Genomic DNA, 19,024 nt, shown 5'->3' with positions numbered 1-19,024 from the left:
TACGTGTGTGCTCATTACAGCACGCCTCTTGATGTGTGCAATGCATGAAATGTTTGCTCTTTTGTTTCAGCTTCGCACATGTTCATTCATCATTTTAATGGATTCACTCCACTTTGGTGTACAGTGGCTTTTTTCTTTTCTGGGAAAAATTGCCTTCAAAGTCCAATAATTCTTGAGAGCTCAGCTCTGTGAGCAACAAAGGGAAGAGCATAAGGAGTGTCTTTTGCTTTTTCCTTGCTTGTATTGGGCAAGTAGTTTTACTTTGAGTATTATTCCATAGTGGTTAACTTCTCTATATACAGTTAATACTGCTAACATTTTAATTAAAATACTAGAGATTTTAAGATGTTTGAGCCTGTGGTTTAAATAAATGTTATTGTAACAAAAATAAGAAAGTATAAATAAAAATATCTATTTACTGAAGGATGACACGTCTGGACTTCATCCCACGTTTTTTGAACACTGGAAAGAGGTGTTAAGTGTATATTACTGCTGTTTTTTTTTTTTTTTCATGTTCAAAGTAATCAAACTAGTTTCTTGGATTTATTGTACAGCAACAGTGGAAATTTCTGCTATGTACAATAAACGTGGCCTCACAGGACAGCATTTTATTCCTTCAGCCCCAAATTAGTTTTCTGCTGGCATCATGACATCACATGATGTATATCTTAAGCGTTTGTATGAGGAACTTTTGTCTCATGCAAATGAGCTATTGATTAACCCACACTTTTGAGACGTGTTACATTGGATGTGAGTGAAAGCATCCGAATGTAAAATGAGTGCAGTTATTTTTAGTATTTTTATCAGTGTAGACTGAACGATAGTGTGCCGTTCAAGCTGCTGTGTATCTTTTGCTACTGTTGAAAATGGTTCAAAGCATTTAGTCATCATGTGGGGAGCTATACACAATAAAATTTATAATTTTTCTTGAAAATGTATGAGGAATGTGTGCCTCTTGCAGAAGATATAAGAGGTCAAAGGGCGCCATTCAGGGGCACCATTCAAGCTAGGATTACCACTGTACAGCAAAATCTGAATGCCACATTTTTTTCAGTCGGTTTGTGACGCATTATTACTATCATCATCATCATCATCATCATCATCATCATCAGCAGCAGCAGCAGCAGCAGCAGCAGCAGCAGCAACAGCAGCAGCAGCAGGATTTCTCAAAATCTGCGGAAAAATCATGTTTTTCCTCTTTTAACTTTTTGTGTTTATTTTATAAACCAGTGAAAAACAACTGCTAAAACCAAGGTAGTACCTTTTGTAAATCACCATGTACGTATATGCAATGGATTTGCTTTTACTACTTAACTTTCTATTGCTTTTAATCTCACGGGACCCTTGATCCTAACAAACAAATTGCATCTCAAAATCAAAATCCTCTTTTTGAGAAAATAGAGGGATTATACAAATACTTTAGGAATGTTATTATTGCAAACATATTTACTGTGGCTGTGCAAATGAACAAATTTATGATTTTGTTTTTTAACCTCATGTCAGTTACAAAACAAACAAACAAACAAACAAACAAACAAACAAACAAACAAACAAACAAACAAACAGACAAACAAGTTACAAAACGTCTTGTGCGTATGAATTGGTCCCAGACAAAAATTAAAAATGCTCCCCAAGAAGAGTTTTTGATCAGAGCAGACTAAGATTTTGTTTTATTTTTGTGTTTGTGTCGGATTGTTCCCCAGCCTTCTAGGTTCAGCATAGTAACTGTGCTAAAGTCACCTGCTGGCAGCTTCACTCTGCCATTCATCCTCTCCAGATGCTGGCACCGAGCTGCAGCGTGCAAGTGAGACAGACACAAGTGTGACACACTCACAGCTGTCACTCAATAAGGCACTTTGTGTCTTCCGCAAGCATATTTCAGTCTCTATTTTAAGGAGTCATATTATGCCTTTTCATGAATTCAAAAATGATTTGTTAATAACATGGTTGTGACACTTTCCGGGATGAAGAATTAGACTGCACTATTTTTTTGCCTGTTTTAAGGGTGTGCTTTTGTCTCATGCAAATGAGCTATTGATTAACCCACACTTTTGAGACGTGTTACATTGGATGTGAGTGAAAGCATCCGAATGTAAAATGAGTGCAGTTATTTTTAGTATTTTTATCAGTGTAGACTGAACGATAGTGTGCCGTTCAAGCTGCTGTGTATCTTTTGCTACTGTTGAAAATGGTTCAAAGCATTTAGTCATCATGTGGGGAGCTATACACAATAAAATTTATAATTTTTCTTGAAAATCGGGGGAAATGATGGCAGAAAAAGAGAAAGCAAGAAAATAAAACATTTGATTTGGAATGATATCCAGGACAAGCATATTGCCTCATAAATAAATAAATGAACAAATAAATAAATTAACTAGTAATTTTGTTGTTTGCTTCAAACCCATTGTTTTGGGGTTAGGATAGAAAATCTTTGATCCATGTATCAATTTGATGTATTATCAAAACTGAAATATGTTTAGAACCCACATTTTGCATGTATGCACATATATTGTCCATTTTTACAATAATATAAGATTATAATAAGATCTTGTCATCATATGTTCAGTAAGTGTGTGGTCCTACAGTATTTGTTCCCCCCGGAGCACTGATGAGAATTTGTGCAAGCATTTTACTTGTCTATTCCTGTACTATGAGGTAAAGTAAACACTGGAGTAATTGGAAGGATGCTGTCAGTTGTTTTGGGGCCTCTCCATTGGAAAAGTGACAATTTCTATGCTCCGGGAGGTAAAAACAAGAGTCCACTGATGTTTTGAACTTGATCGAAAAGAGATTACACATTTTTTCCCCTCTCTCAGAGGTCTGTGGCTGATTCACTAAAACCTTTTTACCTCCGTGTTTACGGTATTGATAATTAAATCGACTAAGTGCGTGTGTGAATACCTTTTGCGTGTTTCGTAAATAAAACGCTCGCAACTTCCTCCTCACATGTTCCCAAATCCCTGTTTGACATTAAATTCACTGCTAATTCTCTTCCAGGGGGCTCAAACTAATTTCTCATGCTGCTAATCCCACATGAGCATCATGGATGTACACTAATCCCAAAATGAAAAAAATGGTTATGACATCACATGGGAATGTGATGGGGGATCTTCATCCTTTGGAACAGGGCAGCGAACATACAGTCTGTGCTACACATAGAGTGGACCACGTGTCACATATTAACTACTGTAGTAGTTCTTTCTTCGGTCTATGGTATTTCTCCAGCTTTTCATTTTCAGGTTTCCAGATGTTGCTATCAATTCTGATCGCTACATCCAACACAGAGCACTGTCTTCTGATGTTTATCCAGCACTAGTAGGGCCACCACCACAACAGGCTGTCGTTGGCGATCACCCATGTTTTTTCCTCAAACTCCTTCATTGGTATCAGCCCTCTTTAGTCTGGGATCTCCAGTGTATATTTGATAAAGATATTCCAATACAGAGCATAGTTTTGCCGCTGCGCATGTACTTTTCTTCTATTTTGCATCTTGTAGTGATGTGCTACACTGTTACTGGAATTTCTTGGCACAGCCTGCATTTGGGGTCCTGTCTGATGTGGTAGACTCTGGCCTCAAAAACGCACAAATTAAAGTGTTTGACATAGAGAGACATATCAGTAGCTGGAAAAGGCTGGACAGAAAAACTACATTTATTTATTTATAACGGTAGTACAAGAGAAAGGCAGATAAATACTACAAAATGTGTCTATATGCGGCTCAGAAATTGGATGGTTGGATAAATACATGTATACATATATCTTTCTTTAAAATTCTGTCTTTTTTTAATTCTATGTATCAAAAGAACATGTGGTATGTGTACTTGGTATCAGTATCAGTGACTACTCAAGCGTTGAGTATTTGTACTGTATCGGTCTGAAAAACAGCACTATCAAACATTGTCATTAGTACTTACTTAGACTATTTTTATTTGCATCTGCTGATGAAATAGATAAAAAGACATCCAGCAGTTCCTGCTTCCTGACATGAGGACATTCCACATCCATTAAAGTGCTTATAGATAAACATCTTGAAGTGAAATCTGGAGGTTGCGATGGCTTGCTGAGGTTGCTGCTATGTTTGGGCTAATCGCTTCAATAATATGTTTAGCAATGTGAGGCAAGACGCTGAACTGACAAGATTATCAATGATAAACTCTAACACCATGCAACCTTATCTCTAATCTGTCAATTTTATTCCTGTGAAACAGCCCCCTGACACGGCTGTTGATGGAGTCACTGAAAACTGACTCATTTTTTCCCATCTGTGACAGTGTGAATGAGAGGCTAATGTTTCACAATATACGTATAATAATCTCATTAGCTGGCTATTTTACAATTCACATCCACTTAATTTACAGGCATCCATCCCGGATTAACATTCATATTTGGTCTAAATGCAGTGATTTGGCGGATTACACACTGGAGACAAAGGAGTGGGTTTCCGTTTCAGACCATTCTGTTCCTGGGACGAAATGAGCACCTCTGTTATTTTATGAGAAACGAACAAGATCATTCAAGGTCTTCACATAAATCAGGGGTGTTGAACTCATTTTAGTCGCGGGGTAAATCTTAGTCATAGTTTACTTCGGAGAGACATTATGATTGTAATTGTCTTAAATTATATACGCCTGTAAGATACACAACAAACTGATCAATAATTAGTTTTGAAATCAGAGACTGTTCAAAACTGTTCAAATATTTTTAAAAAGATAAATGGTGATTAAAAAAATGCTAGCAATATCTATTTTTTAAAAGTGAGACAATTTGTAATTTTTGTATTGACACAAAGTCGATGCACAATTTGTCTTTGCGGGCCACATAAAATGATGTGGCGGGCCGTATCTGTCCCCCGGCCCTTGGGTTTGACACAAATGACTTGTATTGCTTTGTTTCAATTTGTGTTTATTTGTATTTTACAATAAACTACATAAATGCGAGAGTCACTATGAAGTTACATACATGACTATCTCTTATTTCCGTACTGCAAAAAAAGAGTGTAACCATGTGCCAAGGATAAGTTTAAATACTGGAAGCACTTTCACCAGAAAGTATTTTTATTTATTGAACCTCCAACATTTCAGTTCACTTGTTAGTTTGTTTGGTTTCTAGTGTAGAAATACAACCGATTTGAATAAATGTGGTTTGAAAAATTTCATGTATTTACATTTGTTATGGTAGCCCCGGCTTGTGATAAGCGATAACTTCATCTAGTGAACAAAATTAATTGATGTTCTTTCACCCAACCCCCTTTCCAATGCTAGATTTTCTTTGGTGGTTTTTTTTGTACTGTAGGTATCATGAACCATTTAACAGCTCACTACCCCCCCCAGCCCCGGCTGTGAACACTTTATTTTTGTTTTAATAAGCAGGACTGTATTAGTCATGGGCCTTGAAAAGCAGTTGGAGGCAAGCTCAAAGTCTAAATAACACAATAGCTGTTAGTGGAAGGTATAAAGCCACTCTGGTGACAGGAAACAGACTACAAATGCAAGTTTAAAAAAAAAAGTTCTTTCCTGACGATCTGAGAGGATTTGTTTAAAATGTCTAAAAAAGTTGCACGTTTATTATGTTTGAATGAGGGTTAGAGTTGTTTGGGGACTGATGAAGGATGACGGGAAGCTCAACAGGATAGGTGTTCACTCTGAGAACATCCTCTCCTGGATTTCGGGGAAAACAAGAAAACAAGCTGGAACAATCCAACAACATCCAACATCTCTGCAGAAGAGTACAAAGTTTACATTGAAAAATGAACAATCTCTGCATGAAGAAATATGTGAGATGAGAGGGAGAGAGAGAGCATGTAAGGCAAAAGGCGTACATTGTTATGTTTTCAAAGGTTTGAAAATGAAAGTGCTTTTTAAAAGGTTTGCTGCTTTCTGGCACTTAGTTAAAAACAGGGTGAGGCTTTGATGAATTACTACGCCACACAAGCCTTGCAGTTGAATGTCAGGAATATTTGAAATGTTTTGTATGAAAGAAGACTTCTCTCGTTGGTCCCATGTTTGTCTGTATAATTAAGTGCAGCGATGGTGGTGATTAGACTTCCTCCTTCACTTATAATGAAATAGTCTTTACTTTCCTGTCCACTTTCCCCTCACTTTAAAGCCCCTCAATTAATGAAGCCTTGTTGACTTGCCAGTTATTTAGCATTTATTGCGATGTTTGCTTGGCCTGCTTACTATAAAAAGACAAGGAGGTGATGTGCATTCATTCTTTTTGAGATGTAAATGTGTTGTTGGAGTAATTATGACTGAACTATTTTGTGCTCTCATGAATATGTGCCGCTCTTAATGCACTTGTGCATAAATTGATGTCAGAACGGCATTGGTTTGCATTCCAGAGTGAAGGTTGGAGTAGGCTACTTTTATTTAAACAGCAGTTTTCAAGTTTAAGGTAAACTTTAAAACAATCAATCAGGCGGTTATCTATCCACAAAGAAAACTTGCTTATCATGGTGATCAGACGTGTTTTGTTTAGATTAAGCTGAGTTTAGAGGTTGGACCTCTTGTGGAATACTGTATTTCTGACCTCTCACAGTCTTGTGTGCAGCATTAAAGACATATTTTGCTTATTAAAAAACAATTTAAAACAGATCTGCTGTTATTTTAGTTACACATTTGTGACGTATTTTGGTCGAAAAGCAAGGATTCTGGACACATTTATACAGCCCATTTCTTTTTTTGTGGGACTTAGCCCACAATGCGATACTTGTGCGAGCACGGCCCTGCATGGGGGAGAAAAGAGTGTCATTAAAGACAATAAAAGTAGTTTTACTTTTTGTGGAAGTACTTCATACGTTACAGTGTGTGGCGCATGAAGATATCACACGCACGCTCACACACACAAACAGCCTGCGTTCAGCTGTTGCTCGAAAAGAGCGCTGGATCATAAGCCACCCGAGCTGCTAAGTCAGAGAAACTACGTGGGAAATGGTTATGATGTACAACATCTTCCTGACACTCACACTTTTAGGAATAGGCAGATAGAGTTGGTTGTTTAATTTCAGACTTGACACACAAGGGACCCACCAGCTCTTTGCGTACAAGCCATTAAAAGCTACATTGTCCACAATGTGTTCCATTAAAGCTGACAAACGCACACCTTCTTGTCTACTTTTAGTCAGCAGAGTTCACCGTTGTTCATCGCTACTTGCAAAGTCGGCGAAAACAACTTTTCTTTTCAGTTCCAGACAGAGAAGTTTAAGAGCAGCCGTTTCTCCTCAAAAGAAAAAAAAAAAAACAAGCGGACGGACAAATGGGATAGTTATGTCCAAGCAGATGGACGCTTCCCAGGTGAGACGCTGCAGCCCTGTTTTCTTGTCTTTCTGCGGGGAGACAAATGGGCACGTGTCAAGTTGTGTTCTTGTGGTGTCGTGACATGCTTATCAAGTCCTCATTAATGGGCAGCCGCCTGTACCGTAATACAATACATACATTTGCTGCTGTTTGTGTCCAAGATTATATTTCTCTGTATTTTTTTTTTTTGGTCTTATTGTGTTTGAAAATCGCAGTTTCGCCTTAAATTGTAATATACCAGCAATATTATTTGTTATTATTATTAAAAACATTTGTTACACACATTTTGTGAACTCACCCACTCATGGAACATAAATTGTCTTCTGGAGGTTATGAATTTAGTTTATTTGTAGTACATTATAAACCTTTATATTTTTATAACAGCACGTTTTATGTGAGAGATGGTGTTGTCTTTGTTTTAAGATGTTTATTTGTGAACAGTACTTTAGTACTTCAAAACTCACATTAGAAAGAGAGCAGCATTTATCAAATACAAGCAATTTAAGAAAAACATATAACTTCATTAGTCTTCATTGTCCAGCAATGGGGAAATTATTTTATTACCACAGCAAAGTGAACAGAAACTGCACTCAAGAAAAATATTGGATTCAATCAAAAATCCATTGTTTTAAAACTTATAATATGTGCAGGGTTTATTGGACAGGACCAGTCACGTCTCAAAGCCTTAGAGAAGCGCCATCAATTAAAACAATTGTTCCAGGCTGTAAATGTTTATAGGCCTCCCACATTTTTAATCACAAAATGAAGGGTGTAGCTCGTAAAAAAATAAACACAGCGTGTCCTCTGTGCCAACCTACAATGCAGTGATATTCATAAATTGCCAGGTTTGAAGCCGACACCGTTCATCATGGCTGATGCAAATGTTTGCACATGTTAAACCAATAGATGGGTCCACAGGCCTGACATTTCATCGGTGAAAGGTTGTTCCTCCAACAGCTGGAAGCTTCACATAAATTGGCTCAATCAAATATAACTACTGGGAAACCTTGAGGTTTACCGACAATCATTTCTCAGGGCATTGTTCAAACTTTGATTTGGGATCAGTGATAGAAATTTGTTCAAACTGCCTTGTCATACAACTTTATTAATTGTACAGAACATGTTGTAAGTACCATTGGTGGACATAAAAGGCTGGAGACTTTTTCAGTTCTATTGTCATGATGATCCTCTTGGACCTCTGTGCTCGTGTTTGAGAAAGATATTGTGAGAGCTAAAGAAAAGGTAACATTGGCATCCAACATTAATCCTCCTGCAACATTTGCAGAGGTAATCACACTTCAGAGTCAAATTTGGGGCTCCAAATAACTTTCAACATTTGGGATGTACCAAATTCCAAGTACCACTTCACCACAAAAGTACAACTTGTAGTAAGCCAATAGAAGCGGTATTCTCAAACTGCCAGTCAGATTTGGCAATGGCAGTGGTTCTAGAACTGAGCTTTGAGGTACTCATCATTTGACAATGGCAGTGGTTCTAGTACCGAGCTTTGTGGTACGCCATCATTTCAAATTGCAAGGTCAAGAGAGCTTTGTCCTTAACACTCGGCAGGCGAGGTGGAGTTAATCAGTGATGCTCCTTATACAAAAAGACTAAAGATGGGTGTCTTTGATATCGACAGAGGTACATACATTTGGATTGGCTTGACAGAGTGGTGAGCTCCCTTAATACACAGCAATTATGATACACACAGTTAAAAAAAGAAGAATAAACACGTATTGTGTCCTATGTGCTCATCTCTAGTCTGGCATTTAATTCTGCCATTCTAAGCATGATTAGTCCCACCGCTGTGTTAAAACAACACTGAACATCTAGCTGCTTCCTCCTGCAGCCTGAGATAAAAATGAGGGGTTAATGTGAGCTGGAAGCAACAATGGAAGGCTCATTTGCTTTTTGTAGAGGCACACGATGAAATCAGCTCTTGACATCACGGCTGCAGATGTTAAAAGCTTGGAAGCAGCTACTTTGGACGCTGAATGTAGTTTAACATCATTTTGACCATGATTTAGTATTTTGTTGTGTTGCCTTTGCTTTGATGTTCAGAATCTACACAACTCATTGTGATTTCTTTTCTTTTAATGAGGAGAAAGTCATTATCCTTGTCATGTCAACCTTGGTGGCTTGATCAAGAGTGACTGGCCTCTTGGGTGCTCTTCTGATTGGGTCTGAACAAAGACTTATGTTTTTTGGGGAATGGGTAGTTCTCAGTAAAGCATGGCTCAGCAGTGTGACATGAGAGCGCCAAAATTAACTGGATCAAAATCAGGTAAAACTTAAATCAAATAGTGACAATTTAGATCAAACTCACCCTCAATGTCCTATGAATAAATATAGTTAATTTAGCCTTTTCTTTGTAAGATGTTTAATGTTGTTGTACTCCTTTGTTTCATGATGGAGGACTTGGTACCTGAGCACTTGAACAGCGGCACTGCCTTCTTACAAAGATATGCAATTGAAACAAATTACCACAAACATTTGGGAAATTATCCCTGAATTGTGAGCAATGGCCGTTATGTTGCATTTGAGGATCACATGGACAACATAACTCACGAAACAAAATACTGACCTGCATGCTTTTCAGTTTTGTGTTCTTGCACTCAGGAATATACAAAAACATTGTTGGAAACATATATTGTTTAGTCTTGGGTGTGCTCTACTAAGTATTAGTGTAGAAAATGGATAGATGCAAAAATGTTCGTGTCCTCGTTATATTCCGCTTGAGCTGAAGTCTAATCCCAGTTTACTTTTGTTGTTGTACTTTTTATTTTCATTCAACACAAAGATAAGCAGTCTGTTTTCATTGAAGACTACAAACAGAAGAATATTGATGGAGTCGAACAAATTTAAATCAAACAAGGTATCTAAACAATGAATCGAATGTCAAAACAATTAAATTAATTTGCATTCTTAATCTAATATAGAATTTGCATGTGACTTTTGTCTGATTATTACTTTATTCAATTTATTTGATTACATTGTTTTCTATTTTTTTATTCTATTGTTATATTTGTATTATTCAATGTAGTGTTTTGGTTTAAAAATGTAACAAAAGAAAACTAACAAGCTTGGTGACAAGACAAAATAGATAAATGAATAAATTACTTTTTATTTTTGTATACTGTATCGTAATTGTCATATCAGAGAGACAGAGCTTGCGACTCCAGTGGTGCAACTGCGGTTCGCGTCTGTGTTTAACCTCGCTTTGGTAATCGAAGGAGTCTCACTCAGAGCGCTTGTCTCGTGGTGCAGACATGGGTCGATCAGAGCACCACTACATCCAATCAAGCGCTGATTACTTGATCTCCGCATTGATCGTAAGCTTGTCATTTAGTTTGCCGGGAGTTTCAGTAGATGATTCCTTCAAATGAACCAATTTGTAATCCTAAAGGATCAATAACGGGCAATTTTGCAATTTGCTGAATCAAACTTTGAAATGAAGACCTTATTATTTTCAAATATTGGACGGGGTTATTGACACAAGTGTAGATGGGGAAGGTGTCTACGGGGGGGTGCTATTTGTGCAGATAATTTACGAACCATTTACAAGCAATAAAAACAGACTCAACTTTGTGAAGTGAACCACAACTGAGTTTACCTGAACTTTAATTGTTGTTAAAGAACCTGCCTCTGATTAGCCAAGATCTTAATTTGAATTTGTATGAGGAATAATTTGGTTTAGTTTTAAAACAAAAAAAACAAATTGCAAGATAGATTGTAATTAGGTGTAGCTAGCTGGACCACAAAATGTCAATGTTTTTTTTTTCCCCCACCGTCTGTTTGGTTGGTCTGAGTAAGACAATACTGGTGCATTTAATAATCAGAAGCATTAAATGCCCATTGTTGTGTGCATGTATCATTTTATTTTTGTTTACGTACATGTTGACATGTCAACAAGTCAACTGGAAAGGCCTCCAACTCACCTGCAACCCAAATGAGGAGAAGCTCTATGGGAAAAGGCTGTATGGCCAGAAGTAGCACTACAGTATAACGTTTAACAATTAACACCTTTATGCAGCCACTCATAAAGCCAAAAAAGCATCAGCATGTTACAATGTAACCCGAACTTGACTGTTTTCTCTTCCGTCTGTCTTCCAATTTGTTTCGCTTGACCATTGCTCATGCCGGGCCCTCTGTCGTCAGCGAGAGTCAGACACACCACCCCCTGTCAAAAGTTGCCCCTGTTGGCGTGTCATTGGCGTGTCACATGTTCCCGTGTGTCATCCTCGCTTGCTTGGACATTAGGGGCCACATTCTTTCACCAGCTTGCACGTGTGAAGCGTCACTTTTGTAATGTCTTGTTTGACTGGATGGCACACAGCTTGACTCACTTTTATCTCATGAATTTATATACTCATATAATATACCCATTCCATGAATTGTGCAAAGTATAAATCAGTAGGAAAAATCACAAGACTAATTAAGCATTTGTTAAAATAGCGTATTTCCACAATTATTACTAGGCCACTCAGCTGCAGATGGTGAAAGCATGTAGTTCTAGCGTGGGAATGCATTTTCAGGAAAAATATGAATCAGTGGTCTAATAAAACAATGTCAAGCAGAAAAAGGTTGAAAGGGACTATTCCAGCAAAAGAACTGACTGCACAGAACATAACTCGACACAACATTGAGGAGCCATTGCATCAGAGTCTACTGGAAATCTAATCTTCTCATCACATGAGATCATTAGCACGGGATGGGGAAGTGTTCAAACAGTGTCAATGTATTAACTCAAGTGTGGACGTTAAACTCCGTGAAGTAAGATTCTATATTTAAAAATATGTAACATTTTGCAGTTATCTTGTGTAGGCTTAATTTGAGGGAGACATTTATTTTGAAGTGAGTAGTAGAAAGCAACTTAGAGTCCACTACTTCTACTTCAACTTGCATGACTTTTAACCATGTTAAAAATATGTTGCAACAATGTGGACCACAAATCAGGTGGGTAGATGGGTGTGGCTGATTTTGTTTACAAAGGCATTCATGTCAGTTGAGGAGTTGAGGAATCTCTGCGTTTATCTTTTATCGGATGGGAAAAAGGAAGCATCCATATGAGGGAGGTCGTCGTTACTTGTGCCGCTTAAACATTATGTTGGCCCTATTAAAAACCAGTCATGTTTTCTTATCAGGCCTCACGGAGGAGAAAAAAAGCAATTTTCCTTGTCGTTATGCAGCATTAAGATCTCGCATCTGTGACCTGCACAATTTGACACGCGCGCTCAGAGCTACAATGTTGCGGCTGGGTTGCAATTTCTGAGAATAATAAGCTGCCACGCTGATCTTTCACTTTATATTAAATAATACACAATAACATATTGCAGCTGCGCCGTACATGATCCTGTTGTCACCCTTCATTACGGTATTGGGAGTGTGAACCTTTTTTCTATGCTGGACCTGTTTTCTGAGGAGCTTTGTCTCTAATGGTGTTGAATTTGGTCATGTGGTCAGAAAATTGAAAAGAAGCCGGTCCGGAGTAAACAAACAGATTTAACCTTGAAGAACGTCAATAAAGCAAAAGAGTTACACAATGCTCACTGTAACCTTTTCATCACTTTCTGGCAAATATTTACTTCTTGACTACACGAATTCCTGGCGTCTGCTCTGAAGTGAGGCTGTTGGCAGTTGGGGGGAGGGGGTTAAGGAAACAACTGCTTCCTGGCATGCTCAGACCTACACTTGGCAGAGGGAGAAATGGTGATTTATGACCAGTTCCCACATTATACCAGATAGACGGGAGAGAAACAGTCTGATAAGGCTATGCAGTTCTCAAATACTAAGTCGATGCTCATGTGTTCATCTTTAAAGGGGAAGTGAAGTTAAAAAAAAAAATCACTTTGGTTACTCTTGTTAAAATTCATGCTCCCCCATCTTATTACTTCTATTCCAGCCCCTGTGTTGTTGACAGATCAAAGTTGATGTCACCCTTATCGCTGATGCTCCATACTCATAATTTGTGAGGAGAAAAAACTGCAGACCCCCCCAGCCCCAACCTAGCCCTACGCATCTGCAGTCAATTTAGCTCTTGCACAATCCTTAAGTCACACAAAGCTGCCAAGAGCTGCTGCCTGGACTTCAGAAAAGGCCATTTTCATTTGAATTCCGCTTGCAATGCCTCTCCTGGTAAATTCAAGCGAAGCAAAGAAAAAGAGACATGAGCATTAACTACGTGAAGTGGTAATTCACTTTAAAAGCCCCCAAACACCCAACACCCTCACCAGCCTTTTCCACTCCACCAGCAGTAAATTGTGAAGGAATGCCGCGCCAGCACTCGATCAATAAAAGTTTCTTGCAATTTAACAAGAACAGATGTTTGCAATCCCACCAGGTGGGCCCTGGTACATTCTAAGTGACCAAGATGCATATATGTGTATGTGCATGTGAGGCAAAGGCAAGCGTATCCTATATAGAGCCTGTTATCTCAGCCATCAAACCTTTTATCCCCCTGCATCTTTTCCATTATAGGAGCTTAATCGCAGTAATGGCGAGTCACATTTCTCCACACAGTTCCAATTATGAACCACTAACGCGATGCGTGAAGACACCCAACACGCCTACGGCTTGTTTTGTACATACAGTACATCTTATTCCCAAAATAACAGAGCAAGGCACCACTCATTTTGTGAGTAGGGGAAACAAATGTTGTGTTAAAGGTCAAATGACTCATCTGATTTTTGTCCAATGCAAAGTGGTTGTTCTCTGTGATGATGTACTGTGCTTTTATAGAAAGATGCAAATGGTTCCTTAAAGCATATTGCTGTTGATTATCAAGCAACGTGACAAGCTTTAATGAAATACAGTAGCCATACTGCTGAATTAGTGCTATGGCTACTGTATTTATTTAGCGGCGCTAATAGATAGCATGCCTCGACCGTCATCTAAATAAACGCCTCCCCTATGTAGTCTGAAAACATTTGATTACGTTCTATGATTGCAGCAGTTTGAGCTCAGAACAAATTAAATGTCTTTACAGATTCTTCTTTTTTTTCTATTATTTTACCCTTCTGTGATGCTTGAGATGTATTATTATTGTTCTTCCACCATGTCTTGGTCAGAAATTTGTGCACAGAACACAGACCACCACTTCTTCATATTTTGTGTGTTCGTTGTGGCTACAAAGCGATCCATAGTCTGTTATTTGTCTAATGGTCGCTGAATGTAATTTAATAGCTTTTCTACTCGGTAGAGAGCAACTACAATCAAATTGTGCTTTCATCCACTTGAGTATTGGAATACATGAAAGATTTCTGAAAATAGGCTACATTGTGGTCATCCACAACCATGCCTTTGTAGTTGGGTAGAACCTCTGCTCTGTCACATGAAACTACATTTAAAGCTCACGTCACTTTTCCTCATAAAATCTCTTTGTAATTCATTCAGCAACATTTCCGAAATACAATGAACACTTTTCATTTAGATTTAATAAGAAAACACATGACGGAATACACTTGCTTCAAAGGTTAATTCAATCAGTTTATCAAAGTTGCGTAAGGGCTGACTATGGTAAAAGCTGTTACGCATGTTGTACAAAGAGGCCCAAAGCTGAGCGTGTTTACCAAACTCTCCCATGGGGTTGAATATGAACGGCATAAATCAAGCTGAAAGGAGGCTTATGTAAAACAAGAGGTTTCCAAGGGGGACCATCAGTAATTCAATTAGACGCGCGGCAACAGCGCACTGCTTCCCTCTCAGGACTAGTTGGACGCTTTCCATCCATTCTTCTCATTCATTCCACTTGTCGGGAAGAAGACTTTGCGAGTCCCACGTCCAAGTGCTTGTTAAGCATGCGCACTGGGAATGTCAAACCTTTTCACCACGAGAAAAGGTCAGCGGGCACGGGGAACTCTGATGACCTCGCGGCGGTTGGAGGGGACAGCGCACCAAGGACGTCTAACAACGTTGGATGGGAAAAGCGGGAGAATCAGGAGCCACGATGTGTGTCGCTTTGCATTCTAACGGACTTCCTCCACAGAGACCCGCACACAATAACTGTACACAAGTAGGGATATGTGGCTCTGTTGCTAGGATACCACTTCTTCCCACCACCAATGAACACAGAATAAGCATTCAATTGAACATTAAATGCCGAAGAGTGTTGTACCTGTGTAACCTTCAACACTGAGACCCAAGACCATGCTGTTTGTCATTCTATTATGACATGGACATTTCATACACAGCAGCATTTCATTTCAGCTACTTTCAAAATCCTTTGAATGGGATTTGTTAGGGTAACTGAGGTATACCTAACAAAACCATATAAACGGAGCATATTCCTCTTTACTCTCATTTTTCATGAGCTGAACTCAAAGCTGTAAGACTTTTTCTTAACCCCCAAGGATTTGTCTCTGGGAGTCGGAAAATTGTAGAAAAACAAGGCACAATAACAGGGATCATCAACTTAAGGCCCGCGGCCCAAATCCGACCCACTGAACAATCCAGTTCGGCCTGTGACTGGGTTCCATAATTAGGAGGATCAAAGAGAAAGTACCTGTTTAAAGAAAAACCTGACTCATAAATGCAAAAATGAAATAAATTGCTGTTCCAGCCCTTCAGGTCTGGTAAAATCATGGCCCTCTGACACATACTATATAGTGACCCCTGCACTATACCAAAGTGTACAGGACGTTTAAGACATAACACAAAAGTCTTGAGAGTTGTTTGAAAATGTCTACTAAAACAGAGGAGTGATGTTCCTCTTCAGATGGCTTGGGTATATGGAGCCTGCATGGTGCATTTTGTGCTACAACCACTGATGGTTTACAATTTTAAAAAATAAAAGTAAAAATTTGTACCACTGAGTCGTAATTTTAACAATTCCTCTTCCTGAAATCAGATCGCCAGCCCAGCAAAGCAGACGAATCTTACCGGTGAGGCACAGGCTTCATGCTACTCACTACTCAAGTCAACACGTTTTGTTGAACATTTATAAGCTTGAAAAGCGCTGGAAGCCCTCAACTATGGTGTTACAGTGTGAAAAGCTCCAAATTTAGACTCTCAATTGCACACACCGTCACGTCTTCACACGCTGTAAAAAATGGGGTGTTTGCTCAACATGAAAAATAGGAGAAGCAAACTCCATACAGGAAGGCCGGAGCCTGAATCAAATCCTGCACCTCTGAACTGTGAGGCGGACAAGCTAACCAGTGTCACAAACTAAAATAGTGGGGGGAAAAAAACCTCAAATGGCGAGAAATAAAATACATTATATTTTGATGCACAAAAAGATTATATTTTTTTCTTATGGAAGATGAACATGTTTTGAAGCTAATGTGAAATTTTCTATGAGGCTTTGTGACGGAGTGGGCGGCATCATCTCTTCATCTCGCTGCGTGCATCTCAAGGGACAACGGTAAAAAGGCGGCATGAGAAAGACAGCAGCTTGGTGACTCGCCATTGCTGAGCCAAGCAGAGAATAAATAATTCGATAGTGCAATAGTTAAACCATGCTGGAAGTAAATGTTTTACATATCCAGCACACTACAAAGGCGGCAGGAGGGATTCTTTTGTTTTTAAAAATTCATTTGGATAACATTTACATGTCAAAGAGCACCAGCTCAAGCAATGAAGCTCAAATTAAGTTCACACAATTAAAAAAAATTAGATTACTTTTCCTCTAGATGGCAACCCAGTAGCTTGGGAGAAACGCAAACTGGAATCTTGCACGGCTCCAAATCTTTCCACCAGATGTATGTTCTGAGCAGTGCCAAAAGCTCATAAAAACAGGAAAAGAAAAATGCAGAAGAATCCCAAGAGTGTGTTCTAAATACGTAGTAAACATGTGTAGAAGGTTTTAATCTTAAATGTTCCAGATTTTGAAAACTGATTTTCTCAAATGTATATAAATGAAAACCTCTTTAGGCAGGGTACTTTAGTGCATCATAACTCCTTCATTGATGTTCAGATTTACATAAAACACCCTTTTATTCCTTAAACTCATTTTTTGGAGACATATTTGTTATAGTACCCCCCAGACCCCCACCAGCACCCATCTTCTTCCCAATCTCTGCGCCTCAATGGCTGCTCTGTTATTGAGCAATTATGGCCATTGATTTTCTTTCTCTTCCCGGCACAGTCTTGTATGACGGCTAGCATTTCTCAGAGCCCTCCATGGACTCCTAACTGCTGCCCTCAATTAGTTCAGAAATTTGCCCAATGACATGCACCCACTATTCCTGCAATATTTCCCCTTCTTCACTGTGGATTATTTTGCAATAACTGAGAAACACAGCATGACCCATTTGCCTTCTTTTTTCACGATTGTGTGCATGTTACAACCATCAAATTGATTAAAAACACAAAGTCAGATGCTTAGAGCTCAGTCTAAGCTATTTCACACATGTATCTCATTTTCAACCACAAAAAATGATGTGGTTGACAATACAAGGGTTTGATTCATCCCCACAACAAACCATCTACAACCAGGAACTCATGAAAAATAATACTTTACAGAACTCAATGTTTGGCGATGAGGAAGTCGCCGCACATCATTGAAAAATATTGCTTGTGTTCAAATGTCAGCACAGCCTCGAGTCAACAGCATCCAGTGTAAAATGGAAGACAAAGTTCAAGTATTTTTTACCTCTAACTCAAAACAGAACAAATGAATTAAAGTTATATTTTGTCATAAAAAAGATGAATTGTGAGAAATGTGTAACCAACATGGCACCAAACATTGCCGCTTTGTTCACATTTGTCGTAGCGCATTGTGGAATGTGTGATGGCAACGCCCGAAGCTCTATTAACATCAGCAACGGTTCTTTACTGAGGTGCCGGAAGTGGCATTGCAGGTACAACCAAGCAGATGTGACGCTCCTAGGTCTGCTGCTCCCCACCCATATATACGTACTGGCCAATTGTCAAGTCAAAGTCAAAGTCAAAGTCAAAGTCAGCTTTATTGTCAATTTCTCCACATGCCAAAGACACACAAAGAAACCGAAATTTCGTTCCCCCCTATCCCACGGTGACAAGACATGGCTCACAACAGACAAACAAGTAAACAAGTATAACAAAAGCGTGCTGAATAAATAATGAATAAATAACACAACAAATAAATAAATAAATAAGAGGAGCAAAGAAAAAAAAAAAAAAAAGGAGCAAGTGCGCGTACAGCAGACATTCCCGAAAATAGCGCAACAGTGCCGCACGCTACGCAGAAGGGGGTAGCGAGTTCAGGGCCCTAACAGCCTGGAGAAAGAAGCTGTTGGCGAGTCTGGTGGTGCGGGAGCGCAGGCTCCTGTCCCTCTTCCCAGAGGGCAGAAGGTCAAACAAAGAGTGAGCCGGGTGACTCACATCTCTGGCAATCGAGGTTGCCTTGCGGGCGAGATGGGAGGTGTAAATGTCCTTCAGGGAGGGGAGCGAAGCACCAATAATCTTACCAGCCGTATTCACTATGCGCTGCAGGGCCTTCAAGTTCTGTTCAGTGCAGTTACCACCCCAGACAGCGATGCAACTGGTGAGGACGCTCTCAATGGTGCCACGGTAGAATGTAGACAGGACTGCCTGAGGAGCACACGCACGCCTGAGCTTCCGCAGGAAGTACAGGCGGCGCTGAGCTTTCTTTGCCAGTGACGAGGTGTTTGCGGACCAGGAGAGGTCCTCACTGATGTGCACCCCCAGGAACTTGGTGCAGCTCACCCTCTCCACCACAGCAATTGTGGCCTAGTTATCGGGTGCTCATGAAGGCTGCCGATACCAGACATCGATACTTAAGGCAAAAC

This window comes from Syngnathus floridae, chromosome 1 (assembly GCF_059516105.1).
Source record: "Syngnathus floridae isolate MCC-2025c chromosome 1, RoL_Sflo_1.0, whole genome shotgun sequence".
NCBI lineage: Eukaryota > Metazoa > Chordata > Actinopteri > Syngnathiformes > Syngnathidae > Syngnathus > Syngnathus floridae.
Note: the sequence above shows the minus strand (reverse complement) of the source record.